This window comes from Capsicum annuum, chromosome 8 (genome assembly GCF_002878395.1).
Source record: "Capsicum annuum cultivar UCD-10X-F1 chromosome 8, UCD10Xv1.1, whole genome shotgun sequence".
NCBI lineage: Eukaryota > Viridiplantae > Streptophyta > Magnoliopsida > Solanales > Solanaceae > Capsicum > Capsicum annuum.
This window is the reverse complement of record NC_061118.1, coordinates 58,105,176-58,114,018: the sequence shown is the minus strand read 5'-3', so window position 1 is coordinate 58,114,018 and position 8,843 is coordinate 58,105,176.

The following is an 8,843-nucleotide window of genomic DNA, read 5'->3' as shown; positions in this document are numbered from 1 at the left end:
GCTGGTGTGATTCTATTTGGCAGAATAGAGATAGGCAGAGTATCTAGAAGAATATCAATGCTGAAGTCTATTTCCCTTTTGAAAGGAATTCTTAAAAGATCTTCAGGAAAGACATATGAATATTCATTCACTACTGGGACTGATTCAAGGCTGGGATTTTCAAAACTAGAATCTCTAACATGAACAAGATGGTAAACACATCCCTTATATATCATTTTCCTTTCCTAAAGGTAGGAAATAAGCCAACCCCTGAAAGCAGATACCCTACCCTTCCACTCAAAGATGGGTTTATCTGGAAACTGAAAATGGACTATCTTTTTTCTGCAGTCGACTGTGGCATAGTATGAATAAAGTCAATCCATGCCAAAAATGACATCAAAATTATTCATCTCTAATTCGACTAAGTCTGCTGAAGTGACTTTCTAAAATATCATAATCGGGCAGTTCCTGTATACTTGTCGGGCTATGATGGTTTTACCCACTGGGGTAGAGACTAAGAAGGGCTCTGCTAGAATTTTAAGACTAATTTTGAAATCAACTGCTATATAGGGAGTAACAAAAGACAAAGAATCTTTTGAATCTACAAAGCGTAAACATGCACATGAAAGATCTGTAACGTACCAGTAACTACATCAGGAGAATTTTCCTGATCTTGTTGGGTTTGAAGAGCATATAGTCTATTTGGGCATTGACCGCTAGTAGCATTGGTGGTGGAACCCTTCTGATTTGGGCGATCAGACTGAGCTGAGGAGCGGAGATAACTCTTATAACCTGACTGAGGGCAGTCTCTGAATTTGTGGCCTGGCTTGCCACAATCGAAATAGAAATCACTGCCAGCTCTGCAAGCACCCTTGTGGTTCTTACCATAAGTCTGACAAAGGGGATTAGTTCGGGCATTGCTGACACTGCCCTAAGACATAGAGCCTAGCACTCTATCTCTGAACTTAAAAGCTGGAGCACTGGCTGAAGAAGGAGCTAGAACTGATGAGTTAGGCAAAACTAAGAACGGTTTCCTCCTTCTGATTTAGGCTGACTAAAATTGAAGCTACCTGTCCTAGCTTTCTTATTCTGCTTTTTCCTCTGGTTATTCTTCTACTCCTGTATTTGCTGAGCATGGGTCATAATTCTAGATAAAGTCATGTCACTATTAAGCATGGAGTATCTACACTTATTAGTCACGCTATCATTTACCCCTGAAGCGAACTCACTCATCCTGGCTCTGCCGTCTGCAGCCACATGAGGGGCATATCTGGATAATTGAGTAAACTTTAGAGAATACTCTTTCACCATCATATTTTCTTGCCTGAGGTTGATGAATTATACAACCTTAGCCTCTCTAAGCTCTTGGGGAAAGAATTTGTCTAAGAATGCAATGATAAACTCCTCTCGCTCTATAGGACCTGCATCATCTAACCTTTATGATTTACACTGTTTGAACCAAGTATGATCCACATCCTGTAATTAGTATGCGGCTAACTCAGCACTCTCAACAGTAGTCACCCTCATGATATCTGTCACTTTCTGAACTTGATCAATAAATTCCTGAGGGTCTTCATCTACTTTAGACCCGTGTAAGGATAGAGGATTTATTAAGTGAAGTCCCGAATCCTAGCTGCAGCTGAGTTGACCACTGGGTTGGTCGGAACGACAGCTGGTCGCTCATTATAGGTGGCTACTGACTGAGCAAGAGTGGAAAATGCGGTCCTAAATTCCGTATGAGAAACATGATTGTCCAAAGGTTCTTCGGGCTGAGGGGCTGACTGATTTCTTCTCTTAGGCGACATATTCTTAAATAAAGAGAAGAAGCATTTTAGACTGAGAGATTGACATGTGATTATGCTCACTGGCATGACATGAATACTGAAAGAAGGGAAACTGTTCCTAAACATCTCATAGCCTCTTGCAGATAACTATGGTGTGCAACTCACCCATGTTGAAGACTCTACTAGATGCGGCTTTTAGACTTCCTAGGACTCTATTGAACCTTAGGCTCTGATACCAAGTTTGTAACACCCCGATTTGCTAAAATGGAATGCCACATAGTGCTCATGACCCCGAAGGACCACAAGCTAACCCATGACTGATATCTGTACCTGTATACTGCATAAAATATTAAATAATGCAAAAACATTCACTGAAAGGCCATAAGGATCAATACGAAACATAAAATGGATGAGATAACATCTGTGGGGTAATACAATACCCAAAACAAAACTGTAAACACTAAAGTCTGAAACATGATAGTCTACTTCTAGTCTAAAAGCCTCTACTGTCTAAATAATCTAAATAAGGAGTTGATGGGACATATCCCTAGCTAACTCCAACTAATAACTAATCAATAAAATAGTGGAGAAATAATCATGTCCTCGAAGGATGAGGACTCACTTCTATTCTGACTGTTGAGACTCGAATCTACTGTTGATCAGGAACTCATGTCTCTGAACCTATGGTGTAGCATAAAAAGAAAGAACCATAGCGCAGTACAATGGAATGTACTTAGTATATATGTGAGGTAGACTAATGAAAGGGTTAACATGCATGAATAATGCTAGCTGACTGTCTATCATGAATGCGAAAATGCATACATAAATATGTAACTATAACCTACACTATGATATCGTGATTACTGAATATGAATATTGATGGCATGACATACTAATAACTAATATTACTGATAGCATAAATAGTTGTATCTGAATGTAACTAATAACATGGGTGACTGTATCTGACAGTCCTGAATCTGATGGAACTATCTGAGTTCCTTACTGTATTTGAGTCGACTGTATGTGACAGTCTTGAATCTAAAGAACTATCTAATTTCTTTTACTAAGACTGGTACTGAAACTGTGGGAGGTAGTATTTAATCGACATTCCCCTGATACAGCATCTTGGCTGAATTGGGGTCCAATCTATAACCCCAATTGAAAGGGTGTCAATACCACGCCACTAGTAAGGACAAGCTATGGGTAACCCTTATCTGATAGTATCCCCAAAAGAGAATGGTGGGGCCTTATCTGACAGTGCTTATCCATATTATCAACCCTCATCGAACAGTGTTGATGTCTCAACCTATGCTGGCTACATAGTTCTGGAATACAAGGATGACTTCTAAGGATCACACCCTCATCTAATAGTGTGTGTCCCTATCCTTGAGTTCACTCGGTGCTAATTCCTACTCCCATCTGAATGGACACTGAACATGGTTTACAAAACTGAACATGAGATGACTTACTAAGATCCGTTGACTGGCGGAATACTACTGATATCTAACAACTGACTGAGTCATGAGAGCATGGAGATTTTTCCTGAGTCATAAGAGTATCTGAAGTCTAAGGATTCATAGCTTGACTGAGAGTATCATGAAAACATGACATGGCTTTAGGTACACAGCTAATATTTTGGGTACAAGTATCCCCAGGACTCGATGGAAGGAAACTGACAAAGCATGACTTACTTGAATAAATAATAATCATCATAATACATTTACTGAAGCATTTCATCAAACATGATAGGTATAAGCTTGTAAGTACATGGGGATTTCATGATATCATGCTAATTAGACACTTTCCCTTCATCTAGGCATTCAACCAAACACATAGTAGGCATATAATGTGTAAACAACATCTTACAACAATTAACTGTTGATTCAATTCCAATTTAATCATTCAAGGGTTTAGTCCTAGGGTTTTATGAATCTATACCAGCCCATATGGAATTTAACACTCATTTATGGAATACAATTCAATTACTCATTATCAATATGAACAAAAGCAGCCCAATCATGAAATTCATAAGAAAATCCTTAACTTGAATTTAGAAAAGGGATTCTTGGGCTTCATGGATGAAAGGAGTCCATGAATGAATACCATGCATACCTTAGTTCATGATTTCGTGAAGATTGATGGTGAAACCTTCTTGAATTTGAATCCCCAATAGAAACCCTAGCTTGTTCTTGAGAGAAACTTGAGAGAAAATAGTATATTTTGGGTGAAGAATGGCTAAATCACGTGTTATTGGGTTTAAATAGGGGTAGCAAATTGACCCTTTTAACCTGGGATGCGTCATTAAATTTCAGTAAAATTTTCCCGAATTGGGCCCCTAGCACGATGCGGCGTTATCGCACCATGTCACTGGAAACTGACAATTGCGAAATTGAGGGATGGTGCGATGCGGAGCCATTCTGTTTCCCCTTCCTTCGTGACCTGGAACTTTGGCGCGATGCAGGGAAAATCGCGCTGAGGCACTGGAAAAAGGACAATTCTGAATTTGAGTGCTGGCGCGACTCGCCATAATCGCGAACACCTACTGGAAATTTACAAATGTCATTTCCTCTTGTGGCGCATCGCGCCACTAACTAATATGGCGTTGTTTTACGACGGAAACTTGAAATAGTCATAACTTCTTACCCGGTTATCGGATTTAAGCGAATCATATATTGATGGAACGCTTATTGAATTTTTCACATGACAAAAACTGAAAATCTTAAAAATTCCTCATGGAATAATTATCATTCACTTTAGAAGATAATACTAGGCATTCTTGGGATAAAATTTGCTAGAAATATTTGGGGCATTATCGTATGGGTAAAAAATGGGCTAATTCGTGACCTAAGGGGTCTATTTATACCCCTTTCACGAAAATAAATGCTACAATCGCACACCCTGGCAGCAGCAGGAGGTGTGGATATTACCAACACCTTTGGTGAAGTTCCATTACCCTCTCTACACAGGCATTGCTACAATTTCCACTCAAGTGGTGTGATCGCAGATGCACCAGAAACCAGTTTAAACTTGGAAATTCTTTCAAGTTTCTGTCAAAGCTTCGGGATTCATTTTAAATTAGATATACGGAAATGAACTATGTAACCATACTAAATTCAACACTTTAAAATCAATGGCGATATCAAATTTTTAAAATGATGTCATTTTTAAAAAGTTGACCCCCGAATTCTAAAATCATAAAAGGTGCTAAAATGCATTAGGAACCGTGCCAATCACTCCCACACTCCAGAAATACCACAATGCAACTATGAGGAGGGGTGAAATAGTTAAATAACACACAGTCACATTTTTTACATATAACATCAAAAATTTAGATCGTTACCCATTGACAATGACATTCCTGGTCTTGCATCAACACCACACCCAAATCAAAAGTTAATCATCACAAAATATGAAAAAAAATCCTTACCTTCAACCAGAAATGAAAGAATGAGAGTTGTAGTCAAAAGTGTCTTGAGCTTTTAGAAGCTCTCCTCACATTAATCCAACCATACAAATGGCACCTTTTTTTTAGTCAACCTTGTCATGTGAGTAGCAATTGAAGAAAAATTATTATCAAACCCTTGATAATAACTATCAATACCCACAAAGCTCCTTACTTCAATCACAAAACTAGGCCAAACTCAATTCTTAACTACTTTATTCTTTTGGGGATCTACCATCGCCGCATTTCAGGACCACATGCCCTAAGATGGCAATTGAAGAAAATCAAAACTCACATTTTGAGAACTTTTCATACAACACTTCTCCATCAAAATTCCCAAGACAACATGAAGATAATCTGCATCTTCCTCCTTTTTCTTAGGGCAAACCAAAATGTCATCAATAAAAATTGTCATAAAAAAATCTAAGAAAGACTTGAGAATAATGTTCATCAAGCTTATGAAGGTTATCAGGGCATTGATCAACCCAAAAGACATCACCAAGAACTCATAATTACCATACCCAGTCTTTATAGCCGGCTTGGGTATATCCACATACAAAACTTTAAGTGGATGGTACCTCAACATTAAGTCATTCTTAGAGAATACTAAAGCACCCTGCAACTGTAAAAAATGATCATCCATGCAGGGATAGGGATACTTATTTCTGATGGTAACTTGTTCAATTGTCTATAATAAATGAACATTCTTCTTCCACCATCTTTATTTTTAATGAACAAACCTGGAGAACCCCAAGGTAAAGAGCTAGGATGTATAAATCCCTTATCAAATAACTCCTACAACTGCTTTTAGTATCTCAATTCTGTCGGAGCAATTTGATAAGAAGGAATAGAAATTGGGCGAGTGTCCAGTTCCAGATAAATACAAAAATCAATATCCCTATCTAGAGGCATACCAGGAAAATCTGTAGAAAATACCTCCTAAAACTCGAAAACCATAGGAACAGACTTAATAAAAGGGGAATCCTCACTAACATCCCAAAGATGAGCTAGGAAGGATGAACACCCCTCCTTCACTAGATTTCTAGCCTAAATAGAAGATATGATTTTCACTAGCTTAGACTCATGCACTCCCTCCTACTCTAGTTTACCCATACCCAGCATTTCTAGACTCATTGTCTTAGTATTATAGTTCAAGACAACATAATATGTAAACAACTAAGTCATACCCTGAATAATGTCAAAATCAAGCATGTCCTATTAAGTCTACCTAGGTCTAAAAACCCAAAAATAACATAGAACATACATGGTACATATGGGTCACACCATAAAATCTCCAACCAATGTAGAAACATAAATAGAAAAATTGAGTACATCACAAACCAAATCCATACCCAAAGTAAATAACTGACTCATAAAAGTAAGTAAAGCCTGGATCAAACAAAATAGAAGTCATCTGGTCATAGACAATAATAGTACCTATAATAATGACATTAGATGCCTCAGCCTCAATCTTGCCTGGAAAGTCATAAAAATAAGATCTATCAACAAGTTGGGATGGATGCGCCCTGTATTCCTATCACCCTTGTTTATACCATGACCTTACTAGTTACCACCCCATCTACCCAATGAACGACCCTTATTGTTACCATATCCACCTCTACCTACTAGAACCACAACTTTGGTCTGTTGGTATGCCTGATTACCTGTCCACCTCAAAGTATGCTCTCTCTTAAAGTGGCCTACCATAACACAATAATAATAACTTCACTCAAGAGAAGGCCCTTCAGCTGATGAATAAAAAGCTCCTTTACTTTTAGAACCTGAGGGTTATTGAATAGCCCATGAATAACCACCCATAGAAGCTAACGAAGCTGACTGAATAGGGTGAGCCAACTGAACCTGTTGATTGTGACCCCTAAAATAAGAACCATTGAAGCTGCTTGCATTTTGGTACTTATTGGCTAATTCCTTAACCTAACAAACTTGCTAAACTTTCTCTAGCTTTTTCACATAATTAGGAACATCGTTAAAGCTATTTTCTACAAAAGTCTTGTGAGCAGACAAAACTTGATGATCAGTATTCAAACCTTTTACATATAATCAGATCCTCTCATCTGCAGTTCCTAACATCTGGGTAACACATTGAGATGAAGCATATAACTTGGCCTCGTAGGCCACAACTAACTTATTGCCCTATTCAAGGGCTAAAAACTTATCTTTCTTGTAGTCACAAAGGGTGAAGAGGATATATTTCTCTAAAACTAAGGCAAGAAACTGAGCCTAAGTCAATAGATGAAACACTAGTGATCTACACCCACATAGGCTCTCTACCACGGCTTGGAGTCCCCTTTGTTGGAAAGTTACAAACTCAATACCATGTTGTTGCATAATCCTCAATTAGTGAAGAGTCTCATAGAAACCAATGATAAGTTGAAATGCATCATCAGTTTTAGTACCATCAAATGAAGGAGGCTTCATTTTCAAAACATGGGCAACAACTCATGCTCGGTCCTAGTTATATCAGGGCCTAACATAGGATGGGAATATGCATTACTACACAAAGCCTCATCAATCAAGGAGATAAAGTAGCAGTGGGATAAGCACCCAAAACTTTGAAGTTCAACACAGTAGGGTGGTTATAATACCAGTTAATTCGCTCAAAAAAGCCAAAATTTACTAGATAACCTAAGAAGACACCGAAAAAGAGTAGTACCTTTAGCAGGTGCCACTATCTTAGTTCTTAAACCATCCTTATCCACTGCCTCAACCTCCTTAAAATGATCCTAGGGTGGGGGAGGTGATACTGATATACCCTTAATTAGTTGAGTAAGTCAATTTTAATTCTCATACTTCTATTCACCACCCTCCTAATTTTATACTCTTCTTCATTGGTCTCTTACTTACCTCATATTTGTTCATACTAATTAACAACACAACCACCACATAATATTCAATTCTTGTTCTCTGTTCTCAATACTTTATGTCACTTAATTCATGAACCTAGGATATATAGTCACTACGAATTTCCAGTCCACTAGTAACCAACCTACTCAGACACATTCAAGTCATATTTGTAGGAATACCCACCAATTAGGGATAACACATGTATTCACCTTTACACACATATTAATACTCAATTGGGAATAAAACGACATCTCATGGTCATAGCACCAAACCACTGCTACCTTAACACAATCAAGTCCAGTCAAATAGGGAAGCATAAAATAAGTAAAATTATTCAACTAGGACAATACCATACCCTATAATATTTAAATCAGCCTTACCACACTTATCTTTTCATGGAACTTAAACAATTAATTACTCAATTCAAGAAAATTAGTAGCCTATACCACTCATGAATTTAAGGAAACACAATATTATAAACTATGTACCAAATAACCTAGACATCTAGTGTCTGCCATCCGTATGCCAAACCAAGTGTTATATCACCTTATTCCAACGTCCTCACAATTAAAACCCCAAATTCCTCCAATTTTGTGATGATAACCTTTATCAATTTATCTCACACTAAAGAAACTAGATCACAATTATACAATCAGAATAAAAGATAGCATAACCACACTTACACTTTAAACAAGTCTTTTACACAATCTCAATATAGGTGATTAGACCAAGCAAAATATTATTCAACAAGTACACATTCACATCATGCATCG